The sequence below is a fragment of the Mobula birostris genome, chromosome 4 (assembly GCF_030028105.1).
Source record: "Mobula birostris isolate sMobBir1 chromosome 4, sMobBir1.hap1, whole genome shotgun sequence".
NCBI classification, from domain to species: domain Eukaryota; kingdom Metazoa; phylum Chordata; class Chondrichthyes; order Myliobatiformes; family Myliobatidae; genus Mobula; species Mobula birostris.
The window spans coordinates 87,195,139-87,217,964 of record NC_092373.1 but is presented as its reverse complement, the minus strand read 5'-3'; the positions used below and the strand labels follow the sequence as shown (position 1 = coordinate 87,217,964).

Sequence of the window (22,826 nt, the reverse complement as noted above, 5' to 3'; positions counted from 1 at the left end):
TGTGCATACAACAACTGTTGCCTGGGTGCTTCACACATTACAGCTTTATGGGAGAGTGGCAAAGAGAAAGCCACTGTTGAAAAACAACGCATGAAATCTTGGCTAGAATTTGCCAGAAGGCTTGTGGGAGACTCTGAAGTCAGATGGAAGAAGATTCTCTGATCTGATGAAACTGAAATTGTGCTTTTTGGCCATCAGACTAAACATTATGTTTGGCGTAAGACAAACACCGCACATCAAAAACGCACCATCCCTACTGTGAAGCATGATGGTGTCTGCATCATGCTGCCGGGATGCTTCACAGTAGCAGGCCCTGCAAGGCTTATGGAGGTAGAGGGTAAAATGAATGCAGCAAAATACAGGGAAATCCTGATGCACTCTGCAAGAGAACTGTGACTTGGGAGAAGAATTGTTTTCCACAAAGACAATGACCCCAAGCATAAAGCCAAAGCTATACAGGAATGGCTTTAAAACAGCAAAGTTAATGTCCTGGAGTGGCAAGTCAGAGTCCAGATCTCAATCCAATTGAGAATTTATGGGTGGACTTGAAAAGGGCTGTTCACTCACAATTTCCATGCAATCTGACAGAGTTTAAGCAGTTTTGTAAAGTAGAACGGAGAGAAATTGCAGTGTCCAGATGTGCAAAGCTGATAGAGACCTATCCACATAGACTCAACTGTAATTGCTGCCAAAGGTGCATTTACTGAATACTGACGTGAAGGAAGTGAATACTTATGCAATCAATTATTTTGTATTATATATTTGTAACTAATTTAGATCACTTTGTAGAGATCTGTTTTCACATTGATATGAAAGAGTCGTTTTCTGTTGATCGATGTCAAAATAGCCAAATTAAATAAGAACATAAGAAATAGGAGCAGGAGTAGGCTATCTGGCCTGTCGAGACTGCTCCACCATTCAATAAGATCATGGCTGACCTGGCCATGGACTCATCTCCACCTACCTGCCTTTTCCCCATAACTCTTAATTCCCCTACTATGCAAAAATGTATCCAACTTTGTCTTAAATATATTTACTGAGGTAGCCTCCACTGCTTCATTGGGCAGAGAATTCCACAGATTCACCACTCTGAGAAAAGCAGTTCCTCCTCATCTCTGTCCTAGATCTACTCCCCCGAATCTTGACGCTATGACCATTAGTTCTAGTCTCACCTACCAGTGGGTGCAACTTTTCTGCCTCTATCTTATCTATCCCTTTCAGAATTTTATATATTTCTATAAGATCTCCTCTCATTCTTCTCTCTGACCTGCTGTGATTTAATGTTGTAAAACAATAAAACATGAAAGCCTCCAAGGGAAGGGGGGTGAATACTTTTTATACGTGCTGTATATTGGATAGGGCTTAAGGTTTGTTTGAATTTAGAACTTGTTAGATCTCTATTCTCTGATGCTTAATGTTCTTTCAGCAGTCAAGAATGAAGGGCAGTTATAATTCTAAGATTTCAGTTTATCTTGAAGTACAGACATACTAAGCAAACTAAATAAAGAGCTGAGAAATGATGTCGCCTCTGAAAAATTCATCACTTTTATTGATAAGATGAGAAATTCATTGGATAGGATTAAACTCGGTAATAGGCTACATAATTAAAACAATTCCATCATGTTGTTAAAATGGGGATGAACTAACGCATACTATGAACAATACGTGAGTTTGTTATAACGTACAAATCTTATAAAATGTGTTATTAAAAAATAGGTTTCCAAAAGAACACACTTTTGATTTTATCAGGGACCATGGCAGAATCAAATCTGAAGATTCCCCAGAGGCAGAAAATCTTGAAGTAGCTATGTTACAGAGTAATTGTTTTTAAATAAACACAAAACATGTAGATTTTGATAATAATGTCCAATAATTATATTCATAATTGAAATCTTCCCGCAGTACTTGACTTAATCGGGAGGCACTTCAACTCGCTTGCAGTGGCTGTTGTGTATCCACTTCCTTTTACCTTCTACCTTAACAGAACTTGGTAAAGACCTCCCACCAAATTCCCAGGGGTCCCTTATGTGGTTTCTTGATCAGTTCCCACTCGGCAGGAATCAAGTTGTGTCCTCCTTCCAATGGACTACTGCAAGCAGCAGAAAGCTGTTGAGAAGCAGACTGAACAGCTTGTGTTAGTTTTGCACAATAATCAGCCTCCCTGAGATCGAGAGCTCCTGGCAGCGGATTAAATTTTGTTTTCTTGCTTGTGGTTGCCCTGGTGCTGCATAAAACCAAAGGAAGAGCTGTAGGCTATGGTATGCCTTTCTCATGGCATTTGGTCAGCTGTTGTTTGATGATGTCATTCACTCTTTCAACATGTCCTAATGACTCTGGATGACATGGAAAATGAAAAGACCATTCGATGTTTCTCATTCGGCATAATCCTTGACAAACATCTCCAATGAGATGTATTCCTTGGTCAGAGTCAATGCGACATGGCAAACCCCACCTAGGGATATAGTCCTGTTTTGGTTTCTGCATTTGTGTGTGTGTGTGTGTGTGTGTGTGTCAGTAGCTTTTCTTGTGGGATGGTTTCCACCCATCTTGAAAGTTTGTCCATTAATACTAATACGTCTGAATATCCTTGGCATTTCCGTAAAGAAATGCAGTCCACTTGTAAATATAAAAATGGACCATGTGGATCACGAGTACATAGTTGAGGTAGCTTCTCTGTTGATCTGGTGTTTGTTTTCTAGCATGTCATACATCTCTCAATTGTTTGTCAAGCTTGCCTCCTCAATTTTGGATCCCACCACTATTGGGAAAATCTGTTCACTATCTTTTGTTTTCCAATGTGTCCTAGGGAGTGTATCTGCTGTGCCAGGTACGAAAGCAGCTCATCTGGGGCTACCAGTCATTGTCTAGTGCTGTATCTCCATAGTCCATTGTCATTTAATAACCCACAAGTTTCTCCATTTGAGCTCTGATCCTGCATTTCTTGAATAGCTTGAATGTTCATCTCCTTTTCTTCTGTACTTTCAATTTTCTTTATTCTTTCTTTCATTAATCTTTTTACAGTTTTGTCTGCAAATTTCCACGGCTTTCCATTGTGGTCATTTAGAGGCACCTTTACCTCTTAATTCTGCAACTTCTGATGGTAGTTGTATGACTTCGACAAGTTCTTGTTCTAGTTCACCGTTCTTGATTGGAGTTCCCATAAGTTTCTGAAGTCATGACGGCTCTGAAAACATATTGAAAATTCATGTACATATTAGCTGATCTTTTTTCTGCTACTTACAAGTTTCAATCAAAGCTTTCTGTTCTGCCTTTTGTGCAGAGGTATCAGGAGCCAACTTTCCTGAGGCTATCACTTCATTTTTTTGTGACAGCAGCCCAAACAACCATTCAAATTCCTCTCTCAATAGTTGAGGAGCCATCAGTGTACAAAATCAGATCTGAGTTCAACAGAGACATTTCTTTATGATAATTTACATTTTCTTGGCATCATGGTCTTCCATGTCCACTGACAACAGTGCATATAAGTCATCCAATGTTTGCTCTTGCACTGCAGTCAGAGGCTGTAGGCCTAGTCATTTTTGCAAATTTGACCTTGTTTCCATTACATCTGCAATTGTACCTGAAGTTGTGATGTCCGATCAATGCTTTCCTTCCCTTGTGAGGTAGGGGATTGAGCCTGCTGTTAAGGTTGTTGTTGATCTTGTGGTGAAGTTGATTTCTTATACCAACAAGAACTAGTCCAATGTCCTCTTCTACCACATAATTTGCATATGTAATCTGCTTGTTCTATTGGTTAGCAGATGGAGACCATTGACCTGCCTGTACCAATCTTATTCGGATATCGATATCTGCGCCACTTCTTTGGCAGCTTGTACCAGCCCACTATTGGAAACAGCAGTCCAACTCTAATTTGCTTTTGTTAGCTTTACCATTTTGGCAACATTGGCTTTCAAGCCATCCATGAAAGCCAACTTGAGAAGGCCACATATAGCATTTCTGCTATTATCTTTTGTTTATTTCTTGAACTCCTGAGTAACTGAGCCAAACTGTCCTATAGCCGTCTTCATATTCAGAAAGATCCTCTGAAGGCTTTTGTTTCCAATCAACCACTTTCTTGCAATCAATCTGTTTCGGGCTTGTCCCTCCAACCATGCCTTAATTACTTCCCAACCAGCTGATAAGTCCCGTTTATCCTCTCCTATACGATCTTCAACTTGCCGTATCAACTGGTTTATTTGCTGAGTTGTTGGCATGGAAATTAAATTTGAATGCCATCATATGGTTGCAATTTATATAAATTCTTAATTCGTTGAAGTTCAACCTAAGTCTTTAAACTTCTTTTTAGGACTTCCTTTCCAGGTACTGTGTCTGGTGCTGCCGGTGTGACTTCCTATATATCAGTGAGACCTGACATAGATTGGGAGACTCCTTTGCCGAGCACCTATGCTCCATCAGCCAGAAGATCGCCCAGCGGCCACCCATTTTAATTCCATTTCCCGTTTCCATTCTGATATGTCAATCTATGGCCTCCTCTACTGTCGCAATGAGACCACACTCACGTTGGAGGAACAACACCTTATATTCTGTCTGGGTAGCCTCCAGCCTGATGACATGAATGTCGATTTCTCAAACTTCCAGTAATGCCTCCCCCCTTCACCATATCCCATCCTCTTTTCTATCTCTCACCTTATCTCTTTGCCTGCCTGTCTCCTCCCTCTGGTGCTCCTTCCCCCTTTTCTTTCTTTTGTGGCCATTTGTCCTCTCCTATTAGATTCCCCCTTCTCCAGCCCTGTATCCCTTTCACTAATCTACTTCCCAACTCTTTACTTCACCCCGCCTTCCCGGTTTCACCTATAACCTTGTATTTCACCCTCCCCTCCCCCCACCTTTTAAATCTACTCCTCATCTTTCCCATAACATTACTGGTTGAAATGTTGTACACCAAACTGCACTCAAGACCCTCTGTCAATCTATGTGCAATTTTTCTCTGTAAGATGATGCAAAGGCGATGGGGCATTCACTTCCATTAATCATAACATGCGACATGACTGCATGTATACCATAAGGCTTTACTGGATGATGTGGATCATAATGTGTGAGTACAGTGTCTAACCGTTTGCCTCTGCCTTTTGGAAAGTCACCTCACACTGCTTTGTCCGTTACCATTACTTCCCAATCTATAGTAATGAGTTCAAGGGACGGAGCCCAGTAGCCAGGTTTGGTAAGAACTTGTCATAGTAATTTACAAATCCTAAAAAGGCCACAACCATGACACACCCTTTGGCCTTGAGTCATCCACAGTTGCTTGAATTTTCTCAGCACACTTGTGTAATCCTTGTGTGTCAATAGTGTGATCACAGTCAGTGATGCTTAGTTTAAAGAATTCACATTTGTCACATTGTGCAATGAGCCCATAATATTCTAATCTCTTTAACACTATCTTGAAATCTTGGAGATGTTCCTTATCATCCTCTCCAGTAATAATGATGTCACCCAGGTAACACTGAGTACCTGGGGAGGCTTGCAGCACCAGATGCAGGTGTGCTACCCCAAAATACTCTTATTACAACGTTAAAGCCTGTTGTAGCTATTTATGGTGAGAAACATTTTGGACTCTTCTATCTCCCTCTATAAGTAGGGCTCAGCTAAATCTAATTTGCTTAAGTGTATCCATCCAGAAAGGTTTGCAAAGATATTCTCCATCTTGGGCAGAGGGTATTGATCAACTTCCAGCACAGGGTTGATGATGAATTTAAGATCACCACAGATCCTGACTGACCCTTTCTTTTTGGGTACTGGGAGCACTGGCATTGCAATAGGCTCCATACAACCTTGGAAAGAATTCCTTCCTCCTCGATTCAATTCAGCTCACTGGCTACTATAACACAGATGGTAGAAGGAACTGGATGGGTTTTGCAAGACTTAGCTGTGGCATTTTGATTTAACACTATTCTTTTCTTGAGCACTGCTGTGGCATCATCACTTTAATTTGCTTTTAGTTGACCTTGTTGCAGGGGATGTGGCATGCAAATTGTGGATAAATCTCCAATCAAGTTGCAGTTGTCTCAGCCAGTCATAGTCCTGGTCCTTTCATTTCTTTTCCCACATACAAACTCAAAGTGGCTTGTTGTTTTTTTTCACTGTTACAAATATAATTCCCATAGGACTTATCTTTTCTCCAGTATAAGTTCTTAGTTGGATATCTTCAGGCTTCAGTTCAGTAGTTTTTAAATGCAGTTCAAACTCATTTTATAAAATGTCTGAGATAGCTGAGCCAGTGTCCAATTCTATTTTAATTATTTTGCCATTCACTTCAGGCGTAAACCATATTGCTTTTCTATTGTTAGTTTTCACATTGTAAATCATCAGGCTACACAGTGCTGTGTCACTCTCATTATTATCATAATTTTCATCAGCATGCAGATTAGTGTTCTTTTTGAAAATGCAACTTGACTTTTTATCTTGTTCTCTTCCCTGTGCAGTCTATTTATACTTATCTACCCAGCATGCTCTTTGATTATGTCCTACTTAGTGGCATTTTCTTCAGGTTTCTTCTCTAAACCTACTTTGATCTGGTGTATGTGAGACCCTGCCACAACATTAACACAATTTGTTCAGCCAGGCAGGTCTCAGTTTAGACATTGCAATTTTGTTCACATCCACTTTCATTTCTGACTGCAACTCAATTGTGTCTCTGGCTGCTGTTTCCATTGATACAGTGATTTCAACTGCTCTTTTAAATGCGAGTTGTGCTTCAGTTAAGAGCTATTTTTGAATGTTTTAAGATTACACAAAATAAACAGTATCTCAGTGCATCATTAAACTTACCATCACTGGACTGACAATGATCAGACAATTTCTTCAGTGCAGCCAAGTAAACTGAAATGGATTCACCTTCCTTTTGATTCCACTTATGAAACCTGAAGTATTCTGCAAGCAACGGTGTTTTTCATTCCAAATGTTCCTGCATTATATTCACAATATATTTTTGCTGGTTTGACTGGAGCAGTTAATCTAAGCAAACCGTATGCTTTTCTACCTATTGCACTCAGCAATACAGATAGTCATTTCTCATTGGCTATTTCAATTGCTTCAAAATACTACTCAGTTATATCAGTGTACCTCACCCAGTTATCTGTTGTGCAATCAAACACTTCTTTCTTTCTGATGTAGCCAGCCGTTCCTGCTTTTTATTATTATTATCATCACCCGGTACTCATTGTTTTGTAAAACTGTGGCCATTTGGGTTGCTTGTAAATTTTGTCCATTTTCTGAATTTTTAAGACTCAACCATCTCTCTCCCCTTCCGAAGAAACACGTGATATGCTGTTTTTTTTAAAACTCTAATGTTTCTCTCCCCTTGCGAAGAGAAAAAAGTGCTGTGCTTCATCAAGTAGGTAGTCATCTCAGGCTCATTTCACAACTTCCTGGTCACCATTGTTTATATTTTGAAGTTACAAAACCTATTGAAAGAAAAGCATGGGAGCCCAGAATACATGTGTACTTAATTTTGCTTTAGTGAGGTGTTCACGTATAACATGTCGGTGTAATGAAATTTACGATTCATATATTTCATACATATAACCCCCCAATGAAATATGCAAACAAATAATACTTAAACAATTTATTTAGCAGTATTACTCAATTATTACTGAAAGGTGAAATACATTTCACTCCCCAATGAACAGATTTGAGGCTTTTAACCCCTTTCTTTCTGAGCAATTATGTGCCATAGATTCCCACTTTAGCTACAACGTTTGCACAAAGCTTCAGAACATTCTTGGACCTTTTGCTCTACCCACCTGTGGAGTTTGGGGTCAGGGATTCAATTAGTGTGGCTTACCCATCAGCACTAAAGGAGAGTAGTTACAGTATATCCTCATTGATGGGATTGTTGGCATTGTAGAAGTGCTGAAGGTGACTTGCTTATCGGCACTGACAGCAGCTCTTCAGCACAATGTGTGTCCTTATAAGAAGGGCAGTTTTCACAAACACTATTTGCTAGTACATTTGGATATGGAGAGAGAGAGAAACTGAAGCAGGTCAACAGTTAATTGGCTTTAATGAACTTTGCAGAATTTTAAAGGAAAAGGAAACAATAAATGCTAGATCAGCAGGAGTGTAAACTAAAACTCTCAAATTGAAAGTAAAAATGCCAACACCATGGCTGAAAGTAATATCTAAATATGAAACAAATACTTCTCCTTTCCAGGCGAAACTGTAGTCCTTTTCTCAGGCAAGGACAAAGGTAAGCAGGGAGCACAACATTGTTGTGCATTTGCTCATCTCGACAAGGTTACAATGAAAAGAAGGGAATAAATACGGCCGTAATGAAATAGAAATCAACTGGAACAGGCATATTCATGAGTGCAATTGCTGAAGCTGATGCAGCAGCCCACCAGTATGCATAGACCCAGCGCCAGAATCCGTGGTCATGACGCTCTTTTCATCAGATGTCCATGGGCAGTGGTTTGGATTGTATTGTCAATATCTACCTTCACTGAGAGGGGCTTCCCTGTTTTCAGGATGTTTTCACAGGATTTTATTAAAGCAATGCAAGCAAGCTTGGTAGAGTATTTTTGTTTCAGAAATCCTACCCACAAGACTGATCCTACTTTCAGTTCTAGTGAATACATTCTGGGGACAGAGTGTATATGTGTGATTTTTGGGAGGGGATGGGTGCTATGTGTCGGTATGTACATGTGTGTGGATGTATTGGGTGGACGAATGTGTGTGGTGGTATTGGGTTTGCTGAACGTGAAGTTCTAAACTCAAACAAAGACCTTAAGCCGTATCTTATACAGTAAATAGCCACAAGTACTTCCAATAAAGGAAGATTATACTGTAACTACTCAAAAACTAGTTTACTCCTTTGTTTATTCTCCATGGCATGTTTAGCCACTGTTTGAGTGGTGGATCCCCTCTCGCTACCAAGGAGATGATATTCCCAGCTAACAAAGTATTTTAAAACACAGTTCCTTTATTTTCAGTGAGATGCATTTAAATCCAAACAACATTCTTAAAACTTATTTAAAACTCACCAAAGATTTTTAACTTATTTTTAAACTACAAGTCATTTGTAAAATATAAAAGACTTCAGAAAACACAGATACAATTCCTATAAGCTAAGAAGATGATGCAGATGAATGAATTGTCCATCCAAAAATTGAAACCAGAGGAATAGATTTTAGTTCACTCTACGTTTCTTTCATGTTCCTTGATGCCCTTTACCCCATTCCTAATAATCCTAAACTACTCTCTACATTTATATCCTTTTGCAGCCACATGGACTACTTCACACCCATATGATTTTTCCTCAGATATCCGTTTTCACAAAAATGGTCTAAAAGCTTCTTAGGTTCCCAACTTTCCACAATTAATTTTGTGAAGGTAACTCCAAGCTTCCTTGGACTAAGTAAGTCAGCCAGCATTGTATGTTTTGAAATAAGCCAAATTAAATAACTCATTCTCTTATAGTGCACATCTTGATCAGGAATAAACCAGATGCAGTGACTCAATGTCCTGCTGTCTTTAGGGCAGAGCTTATTTGCAAAGCTGCTCTGTAGTGCTTGTTTTAACTTCAAGCTGATTATTGCTTCCCATTTACACACCAACATATGCAAAATTCTGGAGAATTCTGCGCGGTCAGGCAGCAGCTATGGAAATGAATAAACTGTCAACACTTCAGGTCAAGATCCTTCATCAGAACTGGAAAAAAGGGGGAAGATGCCAGAATAAAACAGTTGGAATGGGGAAGGAGGATAGCTAGAAGGCGATAGGTGAAGCAAGGTGGGTTAGAAAGATAAAGGGCTGGAGAGGAAGCAGTCTGATAGGAGAGGAGAGTAGACCATAGGAGAAAGGAAAGGAGTGATAGGCATATGAGAAGAGGTGGGAGGCAGAGTGGGGAATAGAGGAGAGGAGATGGAGGTAATTTTTTTTTACCAGAAGGAGAAATCGATATTCATTCCATCAGGTTGGAGGCTACCCAGTCAGAATATAAAGTGTTGCTCCTTCACCTTGGCATGGCCCGAGATGTGGCAATGGGAATCAGAATAAAATTTGTTTGGCCACTGGGAAGTTACAATTTTGTAGTAGAGGTGCTTGATGAAGCCACCGCCCAATTTATGACAGATCTTACCAATGTAGAGGAGGCCACATTGGGAGCACCGGACAAAATAAATAACCCCAGCAGATTCAGAGGTGAAATGTTGCCTCACCTGGAAAGACCAACTGGGGCCCAGTATAGAGGTTAGGGAGAAGGTGAACTGGTGCCGCTTGCAGAGATAAATGCTGGAAGGGAGTTTCATGGGGAGGGATGAATGGACAAGGGAATCATGGAGCGAGCAATCACTGCTGAAAGCAAGGGGGTAGAAAGTAAAGAAACGTTTAGTGGTAGGATCCCTTTGGAGATGGCAGAAGTTGTGAAGAATGATGTTTTGGATGCAGAGGCTCATGGAGTGGTAGGTAAGGAGAAGAGAACTTTATCACTGTTAAGGCGGCGGGAAGATGGGGTGAGCATGGACGTTCATGAAATTGGGCAGATGGGGGTTTGAGCAACGTCAATAGTGGAGGGAGGGAAATCCTGTTTGATGAAGAAGGAGTGCATTGCAGGCATCCTGGAAAGGAAAACCGCATCCTGGGAACAGATGTGACAGAGGTGAAGAAACTGAGAACAGGGAATAGCATTATTATTTTGTCTTATTTTACAAAGCAGCACAGCATATCACAGAGCACATACAGTACAGCATAATTACACAGCCATCCCATGACAGGAAAACAAATAAAACTTAGAGACAGAAAGAAGTTGTAATTTAAGTTTAAATTAACATACAAGCAAAATTGATCCCACGTGTCTTGCACTTTTTCCTCACTGTTAATTCTTCCCAACATGTGTTCATATGGTGAAATCTTAATCATTTCCTCAGTCCACAGTGGGACATCTGTGTTTTTTCCAGTTTTGCAATATAATTCTTGCAACTGTGATGAGACCCACCTTTAAAATAGTAAATTTGTCATTGTTTACATTAGGTATCATTGTCCTATCACCCAGGAGACAAAGCCGTGGGCACAAGGGCAGTATGGAACCCGACCAACTCCCCAACAAATCAAGAACTTTACACCAAAATGGACAAACCATGGAATGCTCCCAACTCATGTGAAAATATGTGCCCACTTCATTTTTACATTTCCAGCATAAATTATTATCAACAATCCCCATTTTGTAGAGTCTACTTGGTGTCCAGTAATATCTGTATACTATCTTATACTGGATAAATTTCCCTCTCGCTTCCCTAATATGTCTACCCACATTTGATAAAACATTTGACCACTTGTTATCTTCAATATCGCTTCGAAGATCCTTCTGCCATGCTGCTTTGAGATTGCTACATGATTCACCTACAGAGTGCTTGAACATTTTATAAAACACTGATGCTTTATAAGCTTCCTGTGGTAATGTGAAGTATTCAGTTAAAGAGTTAGTTTGTGGGTCACTGTTCTTAAATATGCTACTAATGCAATGTCTTATTTGTAAATACTTCCAAAAATTCCCTTTATCTACAGAGTTATATTTCCTCTGCAAATCCATGTATGACATAAAATCCCATTCTCATAGAGATCACCTATTGTTTTTACACTTTTAATCTTCCATTCTTTCCAGTACACCATTCTTTTCCCAATGCATATCTCAGGGTTACTCCAGAGCGAGGAGTATAACTGGTTTAAATGTGACATTCTACAGGCTTTATGAATTGTACTCCACACACTCCTTGAGTGAAATAGTATAGGATTTAGATTAGTCTTGTTTTCCACATGTTGTGAGAGGATGTTAAGGGGTGAGTGTGGTGCAGCCAGGCTCCGTTCTATAATTACCCAATCTAAATCAACATCAGCCCTGTCCCAATGTTTAGCTAACTTGGTCATTTCACAGGATAATTTATATGCCCTGACGTCTGGTAGACTGAGCCCACCCATGTCCCTGGACAGATACATCTTACTGATTTAATTCTGGGCTTCTTCTTATTCCATCTTCTTCTCACTGATAACTTTGTTGTATTGCTTGTAGTTCAAGTCTGATATATTTAAAGGAAGCATCATAGAAAGATAGCTAAACTGAGGTGCTATGCCCATTTTAACTACATTGACTTTACCCCAGAGTGACAGTCTCAGTGCCCCCCACTTATCCAGATTATTTCTTATCCTACTCAATAATGGATCATAATTTAAAGTGATTATTTCATCCAAATTCTGACTGAGTTTGACCCCTAGATACTTCATTCCAACTGGCACCCATCTGAAATTAAACTGAGATACTGAATTTGAATAACACAATTTTAACATTGGCATAGCCTCAGATTTATTACAGTTGATTTTATAACCAGATACCTCAGAATATAATTGAATTGTTTTCATTAGTGGAGGTAAGGAATTAGGAGGGTCACTAATCAGTAATAAAATATCGTCAGCTTATAGCATCAGCTTATGCTCCTTTCTGCCTCCCTTCACCCCTCTAATATTTGGATCTGCTCTAATCATGATTGCCAACGGTTCCAAAAAAATCATAAATAACAGTGGGGGGGGGGGGGGCAGCCTTGGCGTGTACTCCTTGAAATGTCGAAAAATGGGGATATGATACCATCTGTAACAACTGCAGCCTTAAGGTTTTTATACAAAATTCTAATCCATGATTTAAAGATAGAGCCAAACCCAAAGAATGACAAGGCTGTGGTTAAAAATCTCCACTCAACCCTGTCAAAGGCCTTTTCGGCATCTAGGGAGATGGCAGTAACTGGGATACTACTTGAGGAGTTCAGCCATGTTAAAATGCAGTGATCTCCTTAAATTGTCAGTTGGGGATCTGCCTTTAATGAAGCCAACCTGGTCAGTATTAATTACAGATCTCTAATCGTGAAGCCAGTATTTTAGTCAGTATCTTTCAGTCCACATTAATTAAACTTATAGGCCTATAATTGGAAGGATCTATTGCATCCCTGTCTTTTTTTGGGATCAACGATATTAATGCTTCAGTAAATGTATTAGGTAAAGATTCCAAATTAAATGCTTCTGAATAGATTTTTGTTAGAATAGGAGTGAATATGTCCTGAAATATTTTATAATATTCAACAGGAAGCCATCCATACCTGGAGGTTTCCCCATTTTCATAGCCGCAATAGCCCGTCTGACCTCATCCTCAGTAATTGGGGCATCCAAGGACTCAGCTTGTTGTGGGGATAATGTAGGCAATTTTATGTTAGCAGAAAACTGATTCAGCTCCTTCTGGTCGTGGTTAAATGGTGATGCATATAAATGGTCATAGAACTGTTGAAAGACTGGTTATTTCTTTAGATGATGACACTAATGTATCCCTTTTCTTAATTACAGGTATGACACTGTTCATATTCTGCTGCTTTAAATATCGTGCCAGCAGCTTACCAGCTTTATCACCACCTTCGTAGAAACTTGTTTTTAATCTAAATAATGAATATTCTGCTTCTTTGTTATATATATATATTATTTAGCTGTAATTTCAAATTGCACAGATCTTTGTATAAGTCATCGGTATATTGTCTTGATAAGACCTTTTCCAATGTGGTTATTTCTGCTTCCAGATTTTTTATTTGCTCTGTACTTTCTTTCTTCCTTTTAGATGTTTGTGCTATTAATCTTCCTCTTTATATACCTTGGATGCCTCCCATACTGAGGATCGCTTTACTGTGATCCCTACATTCAATTCAAAAAACGAAGTCAGATCCTCAACCAACTTATCACTAAAATCCTCATCTTTTAACAGTATAGTATTCATTCGCCATCTACCCCTCCTTCCCCTTTCAGTACTTAAATCAATTTGAATTTCATCTGGTTCATGGTCTGATAATGCTACTGGGCCAGTTTTACTGTCTATCACCTGTTCTACAATGGAGTTGAATATTAAAAAAAATCTATTCTAGAGTAGGATTTAAGTTGATGAGAGAAAAATGTATATTCTTTTCCGGATGGATTCACCAATTGCCATATATCCACCGGACCGATATCCTCAATAAGTTGATGTAAGGCAGCCCTGTCCCTAGGTACTGGTGATTTCTGAAATTTGCTTTTATTAATAACAGGGTCCATTACTTGGTTAAAGTCTCCTGCTAAAATTATTTTTCCTTTCTTGGTACCTAAAATTTCATTCACCTTGTTAAGAAAGTCTGGATCTTCCTTATTTGGGTGCATATATGTTACAGAGTACTATTTTCACCCCATTAATAAGTGCATCTATACAAATTATCGTGCCTTTCTTGTCTTTAAATTCCCCAAGCAATACAAAACTAAATTTTTTGTTAACTAAAATTATTGTCCCATTTTGTTTTCTATTAAATGATGAATAGAATACTTGGCCCACCCAATCTCTTCTAAATTTCAGTGCTTCAAAATCTTTAAAATGTGTTTCCTGGACAAATGCAACATCAATTTGTTTACCTTAAGGTATGATAAAATCTTTTTCCTCTTCATTGGATTTCCACACCCATTAATGTTCCTTGATATGAAATTTACCATCTTCATGTCCTAAACTTCATGCACACGTGCAAAAATGTACATTGACCTGGATGGCTGAGTCTGGAATGCAATAAATTGAAAACTCCAAAAAAAAACTTGTACTTCATCCCCATGCTTAATTATTAACAACAAACACTGCAAATGCTGCGCTCTCAAACAACAAGAAAACAACCAACATATCCCAAAAACATAGAAATGCTATATTCCTGCCAGATTAACTAACAAATAAAAACAGACAGGCAGGATAAACTCCACAAAGAAACAGAAAAGAAAAAGACACATGATATGGTCCGCAAAGTGCCATGCCAGCTAATAAGCCTAGCCCTAATCAGACTGCTTTAACCAGTTCCCCACCCACCTTGTTATACCTAAAAAGTTGTCTCCACCTATTACTTTGATTCATATCCTGTCTCTCAGTCAGTGCCAGCGCCGCAGTTTTCCTGATTGAATTTCTCTGCTTCTGCTGCAGTAGTAAAGAGCTTGTTTTTTCCTTTCCACGTGAAGCGTAGAACTGCTGGATAAGGGAGTGTGTACCTCACGTTGACTTTTTGCAGCATTTTCTGAGCTGTAGTAAATGCCCTCCGCTTTTCAGCCAATTCTCTGGACGTTTCTGGAAAGAAGGAAAATTTGCATCTCTCCCACTCAACTCCTCCCTTTGCTTTGGCTGCTTGCAGCACTTTCTCTCTGGCCGAAAAGTGCAAGAATCATATTAGGACCAGCTTGGGAGGGTGATTCTCGCCTGGCCTAGGAGCCGAGGTCCGATATGCCCTCTCAATCTCAAACTCAGTTCGATGCCAAATCCTTTGGACATGATTCTTTGCACACACTTAATCAGACCGCCCGTTTCCGCACCCTCCTTTAGACCGATCAGCCTGACATTGTTGTGTCTGCTCCTGTTCTCCAGCTCCTCGACACAGTCCCACAGCAGGTCCAAGTGTTTATTATTCTGCTCGCTGGCACCCAGCAGTTGCACAGTGGTGTCCTCCACACTAGAGAGGCAGCCCTCAGCTTCTGTCAGCCTCTCTTGAATGGCATTGATGGAGTTCTTCAGCTCTGTTGTCGTTTCCTTAATCGTAGATACATCAGCAGCCACCACAAATAGAGTGGAACTCATACAACTAACCTCAGCCACTAAATTTTCCATGTTGGAGCACTGGTCTGTCTGTGTCGTTAGTGTGGCTTGAACTTCGGATTGTGGGCTCTGTCTTGTAGCCACACGGCTCGTTGTAGCGCTCTTAGAAGGTTTTGACATCGTACAGAGTTAGCTCACAAAGTTTTTATTAGCACTTTTAGTGAAGAAAACAAATAGTTTCTAACTGCGGGACAGCTGTATCCGGAGAAGGCGGGATAAATATGCTCTAATTAATAGAATTTCATGGTGGGTTGTCGGAGCTCTGCTAACGTGTGGCCACCTTGCCTGGTGCCCACGTGACTCCCCCAGGAGGTATAGTTAAGATAACCAGGAGCATCGGTCGGTTTATAAAAGATGCCGGTTTACATTTTAAGAACTGAAGACTGGCTCCTGTTTATGACCAGAACCTAAACGAGGGATATTATTTAGAAGTTTAACTTACACTGTCTAGTCTTTACAAGTGGCAGCTGTTGTGTTTAGAAAGCTTGGCCAAAAGATGAGCCTCACTGGCCCAGGTGTGGATGCACATGCAAGTGTCTGCTTACGACAGCTCTATAGCTGAGGTTGGAATGAGGTTACAAGCAAAAGAAAATCTGCGGATGCTGGAAATTCCAGCAATACACACAAAATGCCGGAGGGACTCAGCAGGCCAGGCAGCATCTATGAAAGAGAGTAAACAGCAGACATTTTGGTTCAGACCCTCAATCAAGACTGAAAAAAAAGAGATTAGAAGGTGGGGGGAGGGGAGGAATAAGTATAAGGCAGTGGGTGATGGGTGAAACTGGGAGAGGGGGAAGGGTAAAGTAAAGAGCTGGGAAAGCAATAAAGGGCTGGAAAAGGGGAACTCTGATAGGACAGGACAGAAGGACATAGAAAAAAGTGAAGGAGGATGAGCAGTAGAGAGAGGTGATGGGCAGGTGAGGAGATAATGTGAGGGAGGGAAGTTGGAATGGGGAATGGTGAAGGGGGTGGGGTGCAATTACCAGAAATTTGAGAAATAAATGTTCATGCCATCAGGATGGAGGTTATCCAGACAAAATATAAGGTGCGGTCTCATCATGGCAGTAGAGAAGGCCATGGAATGACACATCGGAATGGGAATGGGAAGTAGAATTGAAATGGGTGGCCACTGGCAGATTCCGCTTTTTCTGGTGGATGGAGTGTAGGTGCTCAGCAAAGCCATCTCCCAATCTATGACAGGTTTCACCAATATACAGGAGGCTACAGTAGGAGCACTGGATGCAGTTTATGACCCCCAACAGACTCACAGGTGAAGTGTCGCCTCACCTGGGCCTTGAATGGTAGTGCTAGAGGAGGTGTAGGGGCAAGTGAGGCACTTGGTGTGCTTGCAAGGGGTAAGTGCCAGGAGGGAAATCCAGAGCAACACACACAGAATGTTGGAGGAACTCAGCAGGACAGGCAGCATCTATGGAAATGAATAACCTTTGATGCTTTGGGCTGAGACCCTTCTTCTGGATTGGAAAGGAAAGAAGATGCTAAAATAAAAAAGTTGTGAGAAGGGGAGGACTAGCTAGAAGGTGATAGGTGAAGCCAGGTGGGTGGGAAAGGTAAAGGGTATGCAAGCCATTCATATATTATCCACCACACATTTATAGATGTGTGACTTTCAGATGTGTGCTTAGCCCTGCTCTACTCGCTTTATAATTAATGACTCTGAGGCCAAGCACCACTACAATGCCGTATTAAGACTGTATTAGAAATCTGAGTGGTGCCAGAACAAAAAAAACGCTTAGTCAAGATCAACAAGACAAAGGAGCTGATTATGAACTTCAGGAGGAAGAAACCAGAGAGTCATGAGCCAGTACTCATTGGGGAGAATCAGAAGTGGAGAGGGTCAGCACATTGAAATTCTTCGGTACTATCATTTCAGTGGATATGTCCTGGGTCCAGCATATAAGTGTCATTATGAAGAAACTTCTACTTTCATAGAAGTTTGCAAAGATTCAGTGTATCATCTGAAAGTCACACATCTATAGATGTGTGATGAATAATACAGGTTACATACTGTAGTAACAATAGTTCAGAAGAAGTATATTTAAAAGTAATTAAGGAGGAGTTAGATGAGGTGTTGATTTGTAATTGGTTCATGAATATCATGGAATAATTATCGTAGGGAGGGACATTTTGGCCATCTCTTGAAATAGGGTATTAGAGTCTGTGCACAAACTAACAGATATCGTCTATTGCTTCACATTAGCCTTGGTATAACATATTGATTTACTTGAAAAGTTGAAGACCTAGATGCAAAAGCAAATTGAGAGGAATACCAATGTTTTCCACAATGGGTGCTGAGATAATGATTATCATAATCAGAATCAAGTTTATGTCATTGAATGTGTTGTTTTGTGGCAGCAGAACAGTTCAATACATAAAAATATTATGTTACAATAAGCAATATATAAACATGTACAAAAAATAAACAAGTAATGCCAAAAGAGAGCAAAATGTTGAGGTAGTGTCCTTGGGTTTATGGACCATTCAGAAACTTGATGATGGAGGAGTAGAAGCTGTTTCTAAAATGCTGAGTGTGTCTTTAGGTTCCTGTACCTTCTTCCTGATGGTATCAATGAGAAGTATGTCCTTGTACTTGGAGGTCATTAATAATGGATACTGCCTTTTTGAGTCATTGTCTTTTGAAGATTACCTTGATGGTGGCTTCTGTCAAGCGAACACTGGGGGGGGGGGGCACTGTTGGTCAATGGGTTGCTGCACCAAATCCAGCCCAGACATTGTGCCATACCATCCCCTGGTCTCTCCTGGTGGCTGTAAACAGGCAACACCGTGGCTTGAGGCCCTGAGTCCATTGACTGCTGTAGAATTCTTCAGTCGACCACAATAGAGCTTGACTTCTGCTGAGCAAACACTGGGGTGGGGGGGGCAGAGGGGGGCAGCACTGACTCCAGCCTGGCTTCTGCAACCACACTGACCCGGTGGAGTGCACCGGCTTCGATGGCTGTCTCCTGGTGCTGTAAACAGGTGACACCCTGGCTTGGGGCCTAGTCCCCACTACGACCAAGGCCACACAGCCCCCCCGCCACCGTCCGCCCCGCTCTCAGCCAATAAATCAGTAAATTGAACTTGTAGCATTACGCATTAACAATGTCGAACAGGGTCTTGCAATCACAAGAAAAGTGACCAAGACGGTCACTCACTACTAGACTGTACACCTCCTTAGCTTAGGCAGCAGAACAATTCACAGCTCCTTCATTTTTTTCTGCCAACGAGCAACTCACTAATAGGGTAGACCTGCAGTACTTCTAAGTTCTTAATGTTCAACAGGGTCTTGCAATCATTAAAGATATATTTAAATAGGACAGTAGCACCTTTTATTGAGCCAATAGAAGCCACTGTAACTAAACACACTGCCATTTGTGGTGTGCTTTGCTGTGATAATTACGGTCAACATCATTTCTTCATGAAACAGTTCTTGATCCAAGTACTTTGGAAAACTAAAACTTCAGATAGTCTGGTTATCAACGGAATTACTATAGGTCATAAAAATATGATATTTGAGTCACAGGATTCACCGCCAGACATGTAATCCTTTCGACTCTATTTTCAGGATTTTCAGGGACTTATGTGTCCCTGGTCCTCTTCTCTATCCCCATCATCATGTGGGACAATTCCATGCAACAGAAAGTCATACAATACTTCTTCTTTCACCTCTTCAACTTCCAGCCATAGAACTGAACAGTCTTTCTAGTTAAGTTTGAAATTTATTTCACTGCTTCCTCAAATCTAGTGTAATGCAATCATGTTCACAGTGTAGCTTCCACTGTAGTACAGTACAGATTGGGTGACTAAAAGACCAAATAACTGACCCTAAGCTTCACCTTAAGTTGGTTGCACCTTAATTCTCCAAGAAACTTCCATTCTGACTTCTCCGCCTGTGGCCTTCTTCACTGTGACAATACGGCCTAACACAGGAAGAACACACCAACACACCTCATCTTCCAGATGGACACACTGCAGACTACAAAATTCAATTGAATTTTCTAGCTGTAGATAAGTCACTCTTTCTGTATGTATTAGGAAAAGTCATTTTGCCTAGCACCTCACTCTCTCCCTTTTTCTTTATTTTGTACATTCTATCCTGCTGTGCATCTACCAATAAAATAGACTATATGCTCAATATAACCTAGACATTCCAATCTTAACTATTCACCACACAGACAAAAGGACCCTAACAGCCCCTTAACAGCCACTGTGTTTCAACCTGTCACAGAAATTCACTTTGTACTACTCTTTGCCTGCCACCATCTTTTCTGCTACCTAGACTTGCTTGTTTCTCCTCTTTCTCACTTCTGACAAAATATCTTTGACCTGAAAAGTTAAATGTTTCTCTGTGCATACATGCTGCTTGGCCTGGTGATTTTTTTTCCAGCATTTGCAGTTTTTATATCAGACAGCTAATGACATCCTGGAGGTTAACAGCAAGATTTAGCAAAGCATATTAACAGCTTCCTTCCAGCTGTTTATAGCAGTTGTAAGAAAGTTTAATTAAATGATATTGAGCCGACACATTTAACTGAAGATGTTTTCTTAACCCAGCTACTGTGCTCAACACCAATTTCAACCACCTTCCAAACTGAGTGCCAATGGCCATCCCCTAAAGGTAATACTGTAATCACAATTTCATTTGTGTTCCTACTACAAACACGCATGATGTTGGACATTCAAAGATCACAGTACAGTTATCAAAGTATGTATGTGTGGTGATATCACGTGTGACGTGTAAGAACGTGATTGGACAGAGTTCTGAGCATGTGCAGAAATGACAGAGTGATCTAGAAACTGTATGTTAAAGACATGCTTGCTGTTTGCTGTTGTAAATAAACGTTCTAGTTTTAATTCTTCCAGATTATGGTTTGTTCTTAGTAACCCACAGTACGTGTAAAGAACACAACAGTATGGACATTCAAAGTACAGTTATTAACAAAGATTGAATTCCTTACAAGCAGCCACAAAACAAAGAAAGTTCAATGGAACCCATTAAAACAAAAAACCAGTGTACACCTAATATGCAAAGAGAAAAAAAAACAAATGTTGCCAAGCATCACTGGAGAAAATGCATGAGCCTGTTACAAACATGAGAAAATCTGCAGATGCTGGAAATCCAAGGCAAAACACACAAAATTCGGAAAAAACTCAGCAGATCGGGCAAATGAATAAACAGTCAATGTTTCAGGTTGAGACCCTTTCAGTCCTGATGAAGGGTCTTGGCCCAAAGCGTTGACTGTTTATTCACTTCCATCGATGCTGCCTGACCTGCTGAATTCCCCCGGAATTTTATGTGTCATGAGCCCGTTAGTTGCAGGCCATAGCCTCAGTTCAGTGCAAAGACGAGTGAACCTCGCGGAATAACGAGCTAAACCAGCCTGTCCCTCCCTACGGCCCTGGCACTCCGACGTTTTCAATCTGGCCTGACGTTCTAATCATTCAAACCATGGGTCATTCCTCACTCACAGACCTGTGCCCTGTCCCTTCTCTATGCCCTCGGGCCTGGGGCCTGGCGCCTGGGCCCTGGGCCCCATCGCCAAGACTCGGCCTGAACCTGACCTTTCCAATTTGGCTCAGTGCAGAAATCAATCAAATCTTAGGCCGTTCTGTGCTCTGGGGCCCGGGCTCCACTTCTACTCTGCCTCACCTCAGCTCTGCTGTATTGAATCGTCTCCAAGTCTGCTCCAGGAATGGCCAAACATTGGCTCATTTCCCACTCTAGTGCCCTCAGTTCCCACTGCAAAAATGCTAGGCAGTTCAAAAGCTCAGCTTCTAGAAGAGAAGTTACAGGCTATTGTTTGCAGTGATTGTTTACCAGAAAAAGTGTTATTAATGAAGTACTTAGTTGTTTACTTTGTTTAGTTTATGGCTGGCAAATAGTCGCTGGGCTTCACCTGTGGCATATTAAATTATTGCTCCTTGTCTACAGACATGGCCATTCTCTGTCTTAAATTTCTCACATACTCTATTCATAGACAGACTGTTAGCTGCCTTGATCACAGCCAGGTTTTGGCAGGTGGAGGTGGTGATTTTTAAATCCTTAATTTCTAACCTGCTATAATTTTCCTATCATATTTCAAATTATTTTTCCATTAAGCATGATTTGCAACAATATCTATGAATCTCCAGCCTCTGAAATTCCTATCAAACTTGTTATTCCACTACTTTCTAGTGGCATTCTTGTAAATGTTTGCTGGTGGCATTCTTGTAAATCATGCTCAGGTTATCAGTCAGTCAGTGGGTGCCGTCCCGAATCCGGGGTTGGCGGCTGTGCACTTCCATCTTCTTCGATCTTGCGCTCTTTTTCTGGCCTCAGCATAACTCAACCCAGTCCATTGCCTCATATTATCGTACCAAGTGGTTCGCTGCCTTCCTCTTTCCCTCTTTCCTTCTGTCATCCCTTCCAATAACAATTTCTGCAGTCCACCACCTCTTAACAAGTGCCCGGAATATTCCAGCTTCCTTTTCTGCACATTCTTCAGCAACTCCTTTTCTCTCCTCGCTCTCTTCAACACTTCCATTTTACTGACCTTCATCACCCATCTAATTTTCTACATTCTCCTTAAACACCACATTTCAAATACCTCCAGTCGTCGTTGCGCTTCCTTGCATAAGGTCCACGATTCGACTCCATGCAACAGACTGCTCCAGACGTAGCATTTCCAAATTCTACAACGCAGCCCAAAGTCCAACTTCTTGCCACACAGCACGTCACTCAGGCTCCAGAACATTGATCTTGCAATCTCAATTCTTCGTCTAATTTCTGTATCACATTTCCTATCCTCTGTGACCTTCTGTCCCAAGTACACAAACTTCTTGATTTGCTCTATGCCTACGCTGTTAATTTTGATACAGATTTTGGGGACTTCGTTCTTCCGTGATACTACCATCATCTTCGTCTTTGCAGCATTTGTTTTCATTCCAAATCATTCATCTTTAGCATTTATCTTATCTACTATTCTGAGTAACTCATCCTCAGTCTTGGCTAACAACACTGAATCATCTGCATACCTCAAGTTGTTCACCGTCACTCCACCAATTTGGACACCAGCTTCATCGTTCAAGACCCTGGAGATTACCTCTGAGTAAATGTTAAATAATAAAGGGGAGATAATGTAGCCCTGGCGAACCCCTTTTTGGATCTCAACTTCCGGTGAATTCCCACCACTAGTTC

At 40.7% G+C, this 22,826-nt stretch overlaps 1 long non-coding RNA gene across 2 annotated transcripts; it reads right to left on the bottom strand.

The window, feature by feature from the left end:
* Positions 1–1,577: 1,577 nt before the first annotated feature.
* On the bottom strand, positions 1,578–16,182 carry LOC140195976 (uncharacterized). Of its 2 annotated transcripts, none has more exons than XR_011885585.1 (3): positions 16,074–16,182; positions 14,422–14,559; positions 1,578–3,184 (listed from the first exon to the last, which is right to left on the bottom strand). It is a non-coding gene; the product is annotated as an uncharacterized lncRNA (long non-coding RNA). The 2 variants fall into 2 exon arrangements; XR_011885586.1 differs by lacking the exon at positions 1,578–3,184 and adding an exon at positions 10,810–10,954.
* Positions 16,183–22,826: the final 6,644 nt, after the last annotated feature.